This window comes from Protomyctophum parallelum (genome assembly GCF_964188405.1).
Source record: "Protomyctophum parallelum genome assembly, chromosome: 17".
Taxonomy (NCBI): Eukaryota; Metazoa; Chordata; class Actinopteri; order Myctophiformes; family Myctophidae; genus Protomyctophum; species Protomyctophum parallelum.
Window position 1 is genome coordinate 24,180,192 of NC_139719.1, and position 13,392 is coordinate 24,193,583.

Here is a 13,392-nt window from a genome sequence, read left to right on the forward strand (position 1 = left end):
TCCAGCTAACCTTTTACCATGAAAATGTCCAATTTAACATACTCTTACCACCTCTCAGTTTGCCCTTTTCCAACTGGCCCAGACATAAAAGAGGGACTTTCCAACCAAGTTTTGGCCCAGTATGCAAATACACAGACTATTCTTTCTGTCAGATGATGGGCCAAATTGCTATTTTATTTTTAAACGTTTGACCTAATTCTTATCTGTAAAATTTTAGGTGGACAGGGTTCTTTCAAACATAACCCCCAACTGCTACTTTTCAGGAAACAGGGGGAGAGAGCACCGTCTCCCGATGGTCCTCACTAGTACCTTGCATGGGACTTGAACCTGCAGGCAGGTGGTAGCAGAGGCTACCGATCAAGCACACCACACCATTGAGCTAAGGCACCTTGGGGCAATCAGCAGATGTCTCCTGGTGCTTATGAGTTTTTATTTTTTATTCTAGCCTTGAAAAGTTCAAATTACTGCAGCATTGGTTGAGTATTAGTTTTGAACCAGTAACCTTTGGATTATGAACCTCAGATTTATCTTTTGAGCCACATCGGCATGTAAGGTACAATCGGGAACTTATATTTAACCAGCCGTTTAGAATTTAGATGGACAGTGAAAATGTTCTTCAGGAGAATTGAACCCGGAATGTTCTGCTTATAAACCCCAGGTTTATCTACGGTGCCACACGGGCATGTGAGGTACAATCGGGAACTTATATTTAACCATCCGTTTAGAATTTAGATGGACAGTTCTGTTTATAAACGTCTAAAACAAGTCTAAAAATAGACGTGTTTTAGACGTCTGTTTTGAGGATATGAAAAAAAAACAAAAAAACATGGGTTATAGCCCATCGTTTTTTGAAACTTTGAAAAAAAAAAAGAAAACTCGTTTTTCATCATTTTTGAACATGGGCTATAGCCCATACCGTACGGCATACTATAGCACACCGTTTTTCATCATTTTTGAGGATTTGAAAAAAATGAAAAAAAAAAAAACATGGGTTATAGCCCATCGTTTTTTGAAATTTTGAAAAAAAAAAAGAAACTCGTTTTTCATCATTTTTGAACATGGGCTATAGCCCATACCGTACGGCATACTATAGCACGCCGTTTTTCATCATTTTTGAGGATTTGAAAAAAATGAAAAAAAAAAAAACATGGGTTATAGCCCATCGTTTTTTGAAATTTTGAAAAAAAAAAAAAAACTCGTTTTTCATCATTTTTGAACATGGGCTATAGCCCATACCGTACGGCATACTATAGCACGCCGTTTTTCATCATTTTTGAGGATTTGAAAAAAATGGAAAAAAAAAAAAACATGGGTTATAGCCCATCGTTTTTTGAAATTTTGAAAAAAAAAAAAAACCTTGTTTTTTATTATTTTTGAACATGGGCTATAGCCCATATCGTACGGCATACTATAGCACGCCGTTTTTCATCATTTTTGAGGATTTGAAAAAAATGAAAAAAAAAAAAACATGGGTTATAGCCCATCGTTTTTTGAAATTTTGAAAAAAAATAAATTAACCTTGTTTTTCTTCATTTTTGAACATGGGCTATAGCCCATACCGTATGGCATACTATAGCACGCCGTTTTTCATCATTTTTGAGGATTTGAAAAAAATGAAAAAAAAAAAAAAACATGGGTTATAGCCCATCGTTTTTTGAAATTTTGGAAAAAAAAATTACGTCGTTTTTCATCATTTTTGAACATGGGCTATAGCCCATACCGTACGGCATACTATAGCAAGCCGTTTTCATCATTATTGAGGATTTGAAAAAAAAAAAAAAAAAAAAAAACATGGGTTATAGCCCATCGTTTTTTGAAATTTTGAAAAAAAAGATGAACCTCGTTTTTCATCATTTTTGAACATGGGCTATAGCCCATACCGTACGGCATACTATAGCACGCCGTTTTTCATCATTTTTGAGGATTTGAAAAAAATGAAAAAAACAAACAAAACATGGGTTATAGCCCATCGTTTTTTGAAATTTTGAAAAAAAAAGATGAACCTCGTTTTTCATCATTTTTGAACATGGGCTATAGCCCATACCGTATGGCATACTATAGCACGCCGTTTTTCATCATTTTTGAGTATTTGAAAAAAAATGAAAAAAGATGGGTTATAGCCCATCGTTTTTTGAAATTTTGAAAAAAAAAGATGAACCTCGTTTTTCATCATTTTTGAACATGGGCTATAGCCCATACCGTACAGCATACTATAGCACGCCGTTTTTCATCATTTTTGAGTATTTGAAAAAAAATGAAAAAATGAAAAAAGATGGGTTATAGCCCATCGTTTTTTTATTTTTTTTATTGTATAGCAGTGGCTCACAGCCTCAGCCTGATGACCTCAAAAGTCTCATATCTCCCCTGAGCCATAGGCAGTTGCTTTGGCTTAGTGGTTAAGATGTTGGCCTTCATTGCAGGTGACCTGTGTTCGATTCCTGGGTGTTACACTCTGATGAACGTGATTCTATGTTCAACTCTTGATTCTTTCAACTTTACTATCTGAAGGCTAACATACAAACGATCGCTTCAACAGTACAAAGAGGCAGATGTTACTGAGTGATGGTGTAGTAGGGGTTATTCCGCACAGAGAGTTCATTTTCAAATCCCACTCTTCCTAAAGTTTAATGCTAGTTATTGAGCTTAATTTACTGCTATTCTAGCAGTGGCTCACAGCCTCAGCCTGATTACCTCAAAACTCTAATTGTCGTAGTGGTTAAGATGTTGGCTTTCCACGTGGGAGACCAGGGTTCGATTCCCGGCTGTTACACTATCATATAAAAGAAGACCTCAACAGCGCTAAGAAACATCTGATTAATATGTTTCTGTGTTATTTAAACTTTACTAACTGAAGGCTAACGAACAAAAGATCACTTCAAAATTACCAGGAGACTTTGCCTGAGAGTGTCTGACTGATGGTGCAATGGTCTAATCATCAGGCTTTCAGTACAGACATTCCATGTTCAAGTCCTGTTCCTCCTACAGCTCAATGCTGCAGTAATTTGAACTTTTCAAGGCTTGAATAAAAAATAAAAACTCAAAAGCACCAGGAGACATGTGCTGAATGCCCAAAGGTGCCTTGGCATAATGGTGTGGAGCGCTTGACCTGTTGCCTCTGCTACAGGCAGTTGGCAGGTTCAAGTCCCATGTCATGACATCAAGGTGCTGGAGGACCATCGGGAGAGGGTGCTCTCTCCCCCTGTTTCCTGAGATGTAACGGTTGGGGCTTATGTCTGAAAGAACCCTGTCCAGCTAACCTTTTACCATGAAAATGTCCAATTTAACATACTCTTACCACCTCTCAGTTTGCCCTTTTCCAACTGGCCTGGAAGCCAGACATAAAAGAGGGACTTTCCAACCAAGTTTTGGCCCAGTATGCAAATACACAGACTATTCTTTCTGTCAGATGATGGGCCAAATTGCTATTTTATTTTTAAACGTTTGACCTAATTCTTATCTGTAAAATTTTAGGTGGACAGGGTTCTTTCAAACATAACCCCCAACTGCTACTTTTCAGGAAACAGCGGGAGAGAGCACCGTCTCCCGATGGTCCTCACTAGTACCTTGCATGGGACTTGAACCTGCAGGCAGGTGGTAGCAGAGGCTACCGATCAAGCACACCACACCATTGAGCTAAGGCACCTTGGGGCAATCAGCAGATGTCTCCTGGTGCTTATGAGTTTTTATTTTTTATTCTAGCCTTGAAAAGTTCAAATTACTGCAGCATTGGTTGAGTATTAGTTTTGAACCAGTAACCTTTGGATTATGAACCTCAGATTTATCTTTTGAGCCACATCGGCATGTAAGGTACAATCGGGAACTTATATTTAACCAGCCGTTTAGAATTTAGATGGACAGTGAAAATGTTCTTCAGGAGAATTGAACCCGGAATGTTCTGCTTATAAACCCCAGGTTTATCTACGGTGCCACACGGGCATGTGAGGTACAATCGGGAACTTATATTTAACCATCCGTTTAGAATTTAGATGGACAGTTCTGTTTATAAACGTCTAAAACAAGTCTAAAAATAGACGTGTTTTAGACGTCTGTTTTGAGGATATGAAAAAAAAACAAAAAAACATGGGTTATAGCCCATCGTTTTTTGAAACTTTGAAAAAAAAAAAAAAACTCGTTTTTCATCATTTTTGAACATGGGCTATAGCCCATACCGTACGGCATACTATAGCACACCGTTTTTCATCATTTTTGAGGATTTGAAAAAAATGAAAAAAAAAAAAACATGGGTTATAGCCCATCGTTTTTTGAAATTTTGAAAAAAAAAAAAAAAACTCGTTTTTCATCATTTTTGAGGATTTGAAAAAAATGGAAAAAAAAAAAAACATGGGTTATAGCCCATCGTTTTTTGAAATTTTGAAAAAAAAAAAAAACCTTGTTTTTTATTATTTTTGAACATGGGCTATAGCCCATATCGTACGGCATACTATAGCACGCCGTTTTTCATCATTTTTGAGGATTTGAAAAAAAAAAAAAAAAAAAAAACATGGGTTATAGCCCATCGTTTTTTGAAATTTTGAAAAAAAATAAATTAACCTTGTTTTTCTTCATTTTTGAACATGGGCTATAGCCCATACCGTATGGCATACTATAGCACGCCGTTTTTCATCATTTTTGAGGATTTGAAAAAAATGAAAAAAAAAAAAAAACATGGGTTATAGCCCATCGTTTTTTTAAATTTTGGAAAAAAAAATTACCTCGTTTTTCATCATTTTTGAACATGGGCTATAGCCCATACCGTACGGCATACTATAGCAAGCCGTTTTTCATCATTATTGAGGATTTGAAAAAAAAAAAAAAAAAAAAAAACATGGGTTATAGCCCATCGTTTTTTGAAATTTTGAAAAAAAAGATGAACCTCGTTTTTCATCATTTTTGAACATGGGCTATAGCCCATACCGTACGGCATACTATAGCACGCCGTTTTTCATCATTTTTGAGTATTTGAAAAAAAATGAAAAAAGATGGGTTATAGCCCATCGTTTTTTGAAATTTTGAAAAAAAAAGATGAACCTCGTTTTTCATCATTTTTGAACATGGGCTATAGCCCATACCGTACAGCATACTATAGCACGCCGTTTTTCATCATTTTTGAGTATTTGAAAAAAAATAAAAAAATGAAAAAAGATGGGTTATAGCCCATCGTTTTTTTTATTTTTTTTATTGTATAGCAGTGGCTCACAGCCTCAGCCTGATGACCTCAAAAGTCTCATATCTCCCCTGAGCCATAGGCAGTTGCTTTGGCTTAGTGGTTAAGATGTTGGCCTTCATTGCAGGTGACCTGTGTTCGATTCCTGGGTGTTACACTCTGATGAACGTGATTCTATGTTCAACTCTTGATTCTTTCAACTTTACTATCTGAAGGCTAACATACAAACGATCGCTTCAACAGTACAAAGAGGCAGATGTTACTGAGTGATGGTGTAGTAGGGGTTATTCCGCACAGAGAGTTCATTTTCAAATCCCACTCTTCCTAAAGTTTAATGCTAGTTATTGAGCTTAATTTACTGCTATTCTAGCAGTGGCTCACAGCCTCAGCCTGATTACCTCAAAACTCTAATTGTCGTAGTGGTTAAGATGTTGGCTTTCCACGTGGGAGACCAGGGTTCGATTCCCGGCTGTTACACTATCATATAAAAGAAGACCTCAACAGCGCTAAGAAACATCTGATTAATATGTTTCTGTGTTATTTAAACTTTACTAACTGAAGGCTAACGAACAAAAGATCACTTCAAAATTACCAGGAGACTTTGCCTGAGAGTGTCTGACTGATGGTGCAGTGGTCTAATCATCAGGCTTTCAGTACAGACATTCCATGTTCAAGTCCTGTTCCTCCTACAGCTCAATGCTGCAGTAATTTGAACTTTTCAAGGCTTGAATGAAAAATAAAAACTCAAAAGCACCAGGAGACATCTGCTGAATGCCCAAAGGTGCCTTGGCGTAATGGTGTGGAGCGCTTGACCCGTTGCCTCTGCTACAGGCAGTTGGCAGGTTCAAGTCCCATGCCGGGAATCAAACCCTGGTCTCCCACGTGGAAAGCCAACATCTTAACCACTACGACAATTAGAGTTTTGAAGTGGTCAGGCTGAGGCTGAGGCTGTGAGCCACTGCTAGAATAGCAGTAAATGAAGCTCAATAACTCTAGCATTAAACGTTAGGAAGAGTGGGATTTGAACATGAACTCTCTGTGCTGAATAACCCCTACTACACCATCACTCAGTAACATCTGCCTCTTTGTACTGTTGAAGCGATCTTTTGTATGTTAGCCTTCAGATAGTAAAGCCCCTGGGACTCCGAATCCATATTCAATACACACACTTTTGCTTCAACACTCAACAGCCTTGTGTGGCGCTGTGGACTAGTGTGCTTGGCTGTAAACCAAGAGGTTGTTGGTTCGAATCCACCTCGGGGACGATGGTGCTTTTAACATGATCCGAAGCAGTACTGTTTAAACATTCTTGCTCTGTTTAACTCAAAAGCACCCGCAGAAATCTCCTGAATGCCCCAAGGTGCCTTGGCTCAATGGTGTGGAGCGCTTGACCCGTTGCCTCTGCTACAGACAGTTGGCAGGTTCAAGTCCCATGTCATGACATCAAGGTGCTGGAGGACCATTGGGAGACGGTGCTCTCTCCCCCTGTTTCCTGAGATGTAACGGTTGGGGCTTATGTCTGAAAGAACCCTGTCCAGCTAACCTTTTACCATGAAAATGTCCAATTTAACATAAATGGTGAATGGTGCATGCACAATCTCTGTAAAGCGCCTTGGATAAAGGCGCTACGCGCCTTTATCCAAGGTGCTTTACAGAGATTGTGCATTACATTCACCCATTCATACACCGATGGCAGCGGAAACCATGCAAGGCACCAACTAGCACATCGGGAGCAATTAGGGGTTCAGTGTCTTGCTCAAGGACACTTCGACAGTAACTCTGGGGGAGCCCGGGTTTGAACTGGCAACCTTACGGTTACCATCCAGGCACTCTACCCCTGAGCCACTGCCGCCCCACAAGGCACCTTAGGGCATTCAGCAGATGTCCCCTGGTGCTTTTGAGTTTTTATTTTCTATTCTAGCCTTGAAAAATTCAAATTACTGCAGCTTTGGTTGAGTATTAGTTTTGTTTGAGTTTTGAACCAGTAACCTTTGGATTATGAACCTCAGATTTATCTTTTGAGCCACATCGGCATGTAAGGTACAATCGGGAACTTATATTTAACCAGCCGTTTAGAATTTAGATGGACAGTGAAAATGTTCTTCAGGAGAATTGAACCCGGAATGTTCTGCTTATAAACCCCAGGTTTATCTACGGTGCCACACGGGCATGTGAGGTACAATCGGGAACTTATATTTAACCACCCGTTTAGAATTTAGATGGACAGTTCTGTTTATAAACGTCTAAAACAAGTCTAAAAATAGACGTGTTTTAGACGTCTGTTTTGAGGATATGAAAAAAAAACAAAAAAACATGGGTTATAGCCCATCGTTTTTTGAAACTTTGAAAAAAAAAAAAGAAAAACTCGTTTTTCATCATTTTTGAACATGGGCTATAGCCCATACCGTACGGCATACTATAGCACACCGTTTTTCATCATTTTTGAGGATTTGAAAAAAATGAAAAAAAAAAAAACATGGGTTATAGCCCATCGTTTTTTGAAATTTTGAAAAAAAAAAAAAACCTCGTTTTTCATCATTTTTGAACATGGGCTATAGCCCATACCGTACGGCATACTATAGCACGCCGTTTTTCATCATTTTTGAGGATTTGAAAAAAATGGAAAAAAAAAAAAACATGGGTTATAGCCCATCGTTTTTTGAAATTTTGAAAAAAAAAAAAAACCTTGTTTTTTATTATTTTTGAACATGGGCTATAGCCCATATCGTACGGCATACTATAGCACGCCGTTTTTCATCATTTTTGAGGATTTGAAAAAAATGAAAAAAAAAAAACATGGGTTATAGCCCATCGTTTTTTGAAATTTTGAAAAAAAATAAATTAACCTTGTTTTTCTTCATTTTTGAACATGGGCTATAGCCCATACCGTATGGCATACTATAGCACGCCGTTTTTCATCATTTTTGAGGATTTGAAAAAAATGAAAAAAAAAAAAAAACATGGGTTATAGCCCATCGTTTTTTGAAATTTTGGAAAAAAAAATTACCTCGTTTTTCATCATTTTTGAACATGGGCTATAGCCCATACCGTACGGCATACTATAGCAAGCCGTTTTTCATCATTTTTGAGGATTTGAAAAAAATGAAAAAAAAAAAAACATGGGTTATAGCCCATCGTTTTTTGAAATTTTGAAAAAAAAAAAAAACCTCGTTTTTCATCATTTTTGAACATGGGCTATAGCCCATACCGTACGGCATACTATAGCACGCCGTTTTTCATCATTTTTGAGGATTTGAAAAAAATGGAAAAAAAAAAAAACATGGGTTATAGCCCATCGTTTTTTGAAATTTTGAAAAAAAAAAAAAACCTTGTTTTTTATTATTTTTGAACATGGGCTATAGCCCATATCGTACGGCATACTATAGCACGCCGTTTTTCATCATTTTTGAGGATTTAAAAAAAATGAAAAAAAAAAAACATGGGTTATAGCCCATCGTTTTTTGAAATTTTGAAAAAAAATAAATTAACCTTGTTTTTCTTCATTTTTGAACATGGGCTATAGCCCATACCGTATGGCATACTATAGCACGCCGTTTTTCATCATTTTTGAGGATTTGAAAAAAATGAAAAAAAAAAAAAAACATGGGTTATAGCCCATCGTTTTTTGAAATTTTGGAAAAAAAAATTACCTCGTTTTTCATCATTTTTGAACATGGGCTATAGCCCATACCGTACGGCATACTATAGCAAGCCGTTTTTCATCATTTTTGAGGATTTGAAAAAAATGAAAAAAACAAACAAAACATGGGTTATAGCCCATCGTTTTTTGAAATTTTGAAAAAAAAAGATGAACCTCGTTTTTCATCATTTTTGAACATGGGCTATAGCCCATACCGTACAGCATACTATAGCACGCCGTTTTTCATCATTTTTGAGTATTTGAAAAAAAATAAAAAAATGAAAAAAGATGGGTTATAGCCCATCGTTTTTTTATTTTTTTTATTGTATAGCAGTGGCTCACAGCCTCAGCCTGATGACCTCAAAAGTCTCATATCTCCCCTGAGCCATAGGCAGTTGCTTTGGCTTAGTGGTTAAGATGTTGGCCTTCATTGCAGGTGACCTGTGTTCGATTCCTGGGTGTTACACTCTGATGAACGTGATTCTATGTTCAACTCTTGATTCTTTCAACTTTACTATCTGAAGGCTAACATACAAACGATCGCTTCAACAGTACAAAGAGGCAGATGTTACTGAGTGATGGTGTAGTAGGGGTTATTCCGCACAGAGAGTTCATTTTCAAATCCCACTCTTCCTAAAGTTTAATGCTAGTTATTGAGCTTAATTTACTGCTATTCTAGCAGTGGCTCACAGCCTCAGCCTGATTACCTCAAAACTCTAATTGTCGTAGTGGTTAAGATGTTGGCTTTCCACGTGGGAGACCAGGGTTCGATTCCCGGCTGTTACACTATCATATAAAAGAAGACCTCAACAGCGCTAAGAAACATCTGATTAATATGTTTCTGTGTTATTTAACTTAAACGACCAATGCATTCTCTATGGCAATAGCACAAACTTTGGCATGCCATACAAAATTATGAAAAACTAGGATTTTTTTTTTTTCAAAATTCCATAACCCATCGTTTTTTTCCCATTTTTTTCAAATCCTCAAAAATGATGAAAAACGGCGTGCTATAGTATGCCGTACGATATGGGCTATAGCCCATGTTCCAAAATGATGAAAAACGAGGATAAAAGAAAATTTCAAAAAACGATGGGCTATAACCCATCGTTTTTTTTCCATTTTTTTCAAATCCTCAAAAATGATGAAAAACGGCGTGCTATAGTATGCCGTACGATATGGGCTATAGCCCATGGTCCAAAATGATGAAAAACGAGGATAAAAGAAAAATTAAAAAAACGATGGGCTATAACCCATCGTTTTTCTTCCTTTTTTTTCAAATCCTCAAAAATGATGAAAAACGGCGTGCTATAGTATGCCGTACGATATGGGCTATAGCCCATGGTCCAAAATGATGAAAAACGAGGATAAAAGAAAAATTCAAAAAACGATGGGCTATAACCCATCGTTTTTTTTCCTTTTTTTTCAAATCCTCAAAAATGATGAAAAACGGCGTGCTATAGTATGCCGTACGATATGGGCTATAGCCCATGGTCCAAAATGATGAAAAACGAGGATAAAATAAAAATTCAAAAAACGATGGGCTATAACCCATCGTTTTTTTTCCTTTTTTTTCAAATCCTCAAAAATGATGAAAAACGGCGTGCTATAGTATGCCGTACGATATGGGCTATAGCCCATGGTCCAAAATGATGAAAAACGAGGATAATGTATTTTTCAAAAATTCAAAAAACGATGGACTATAACCTGTGGGGACCTGTGTTCGATTCCTGGGTGTTACATTAACATACAAAACAACTCTTGAATCATTCTTTGTTCAACTCTCGATTCTTTCAACTTTCATGTTCAAATCCCACTCTTCCTGAAGTTTAATGCTAGTTATTGAGCTTCATTTACTGCTATTCTAGAAATGGCTCATAGCCTCAGCCTGACGACGACCTCAAAACTGTAATTGTCGTAGTGGTTAAGATGTTGGCTTTCCGGGGCACGGTGGCACAGTTGGTAGTGCTGTCGCCTCACAGCTAGAAGGTCCTGGGTTTGATTCCCGCTCGGGGCGCTGTGGGTGCTGGCGGCGTGTTTCCTCCTCCGCGTCATCAGTGCCCATACCCGAAGGCGGGGTAGGCGAAAGGCCCTTTCTGTGTGGAGTTTGCATGTTCTCCCCGTGTCCCCTAGGGTAGGTACCCTCACAAAAACATGCAGTAATCCTGGTCTCTAAACTGCCTCCCCCTGGCCAGCCGGGACGCCTGATGGAGGGGAAAGGAACTGGTTGGAATAACGTGCTCCTTCCACGCGCTACGTCCAACCAGGGAAACTCCCCCCTGTCAAGTGTAAAGGAGCAACTTGGACACTCAAGCATGAAGGAAGCATGAGTTAAGTCCGTTGCTCTCCCTAGGTTGGCGGAGGGTGTGTAGAGCCCAGGATCACATCACAGGATGATTGACACAGGGGTGAAAAATGGGTTACAAAATCGTGGGACAAAAAATATAAATTTAAAAAAAGATGTTGGCTTTCCACGTGGGAGACAAGGGTTCGATTCCTGGCTGTTACACTAACATACAAAAGAGTATGTGAGGGCTACTTAGTGACCCAAACCCGGTAGTATATGGAAGAATCACACCCGTGTGAACTGAGCGTTGCAGGATCCTCAACAACACTGCTGCTCAACAGTGCCACTTTAGGTCACCCAGTAGTATTGCAGCTGTTCGTACTCTAAACAGACAGACGTACAAACATACACACACGGCCAGTCAATGGAGCGGTTAGGCACCGCTCAAAAGCATGAAAGCACAATAATGAAATACAATGTTATTATCACTTTTCAATAAAAGATTTCTACGGATTATACGCTTTTATTTTTAAGACAGAGGAACCATTGATCATCCTTGTTTGTCTTGTTATCCAGACTAACATCAAATGTCAAATCAGTAACTGATTTAGTCTTTACCCTTTCTGTGTTCTGTTTTCTCACCTAATTCATTTTGCAACATGTTTTGCTATTTTGTTTTGTGAAACGTTGTGTTTTCCGTTTCACTAATGTGTTTTGTGACATGTAAGACCTCAACAGCGCTAAGAAACATCTGATCCCCAACCGTTACATCTCAGGAAACAGGGGGAGAGAGCACCATCTCCCGATGGTCCTCCAGCACCTTGATGACATGAGACTTGAACCTGCCATCTGTCTGTAGCAGAGACAACGAATCAAGCACACCACACCATTGAGCCATGGCACCTTTGGGAATTCAGAAGATGTCTCCTGGTGCTTTTGAGTTTTTATTTTTTATTCAAGCCTTGAAAAGTTCAAAGTACTGAAGCATTGAGCTGTAGGAGGAATGGGACTTGAACATGGAATGTCTGTACTGAAAGCCTGATCATTAGACCATTGCACCATCAGTCAGAGACTCTCAGCCAAAGTCTCCTGGTAATTTTGAAGTGATCATTTGTTTGTTAGCCTTCAGTTAGTAAAGTTAAAATAACACAATGATATTAATCAGATGTTTCTTAGAGCTGTTGAGGTCTTCTTTTGTATGTTAGTGTAACAGCCGGGAATCGAACCCTTGTCTCCCACGTGAAAAGACGACATCTTAACGACTAAAACAATTAGAGTTTTGAGGTCTTCAGGCTGAGGCTGTGAGCCACTGCTAGAATAGCAGTAAATTAAGCTCAATAACTAGCATTAAACTTCAGGAAGAGTGGGATTTGAACATGAAAGTTGAAAGAATCGAGAGTTGAACATAGAAACATTCAAGAGTTGTATTGTATGTTAGTGTAACACCCAGGAATCGAACACAGGTCCCCTGCACTGAAGGCCAACATCTTAACCACTAATCCAAAGCAACTGCCTATGGCTCAGGGGAGATATGAGACTTTTGAGGTCATCAGGCTGAGGCTGTGAGCCACTGCTATACAATAGCCTTCAGTTAATACACCTCTACATGTTCAAATCCCTGTTCTCCTATAGCTTAATGCTGGAGAGTTTCAACTTTACTAACTGAAGGCTAACACACAAAATTACCAGGAGACGTTGACTGTGTGTGTCTGACTGATGGTGCAACGGTCTAATGATCAGTCTCCCTGTACGGACATTCCATGTTCAAGTCCCATTGCTCCTATATAGCACCATGCTTGAGTACTTTGAACTTTTCAATTTTCTAATAAAAAATAAAAACTCAAAAGCACCAGGAGACATCTGATGAATGCCCAAAGGTGCCTTGGCTCAATGGTGTGGTGTGCTTGATCGGTTGCCTCTGCTACAGACAGTTGGCAGGTTCAAGGTGTCATCAAGGTGCTGGAAGACCATCGGGAGACGGTGCTCTCTCCCCCGGTTTCCTGAGATGTAACGGTTAAGTTAAATAACTCAGAAACTACAAAACATTTCAAAGTAAAACGTTCCAGCATGTGTCTCCACAGTAAGCTGTATTATAAAAAGTGTGCTGGAGTTTCTAGGTGAAAGTGATTTTTTGACGTCCCTATATCTGCCACTGTAGATTTCTCAAAAAACAAAAAACAAGCACTGGACACACACTTCCATTGACTCACACCTGACAAAGTGTGAAAACTTCACACAGACTTTCAGAGAATATTTCGCAGCTTCTTGATTTCAGGTTCAACTTTACAGAAAAATCTCTAA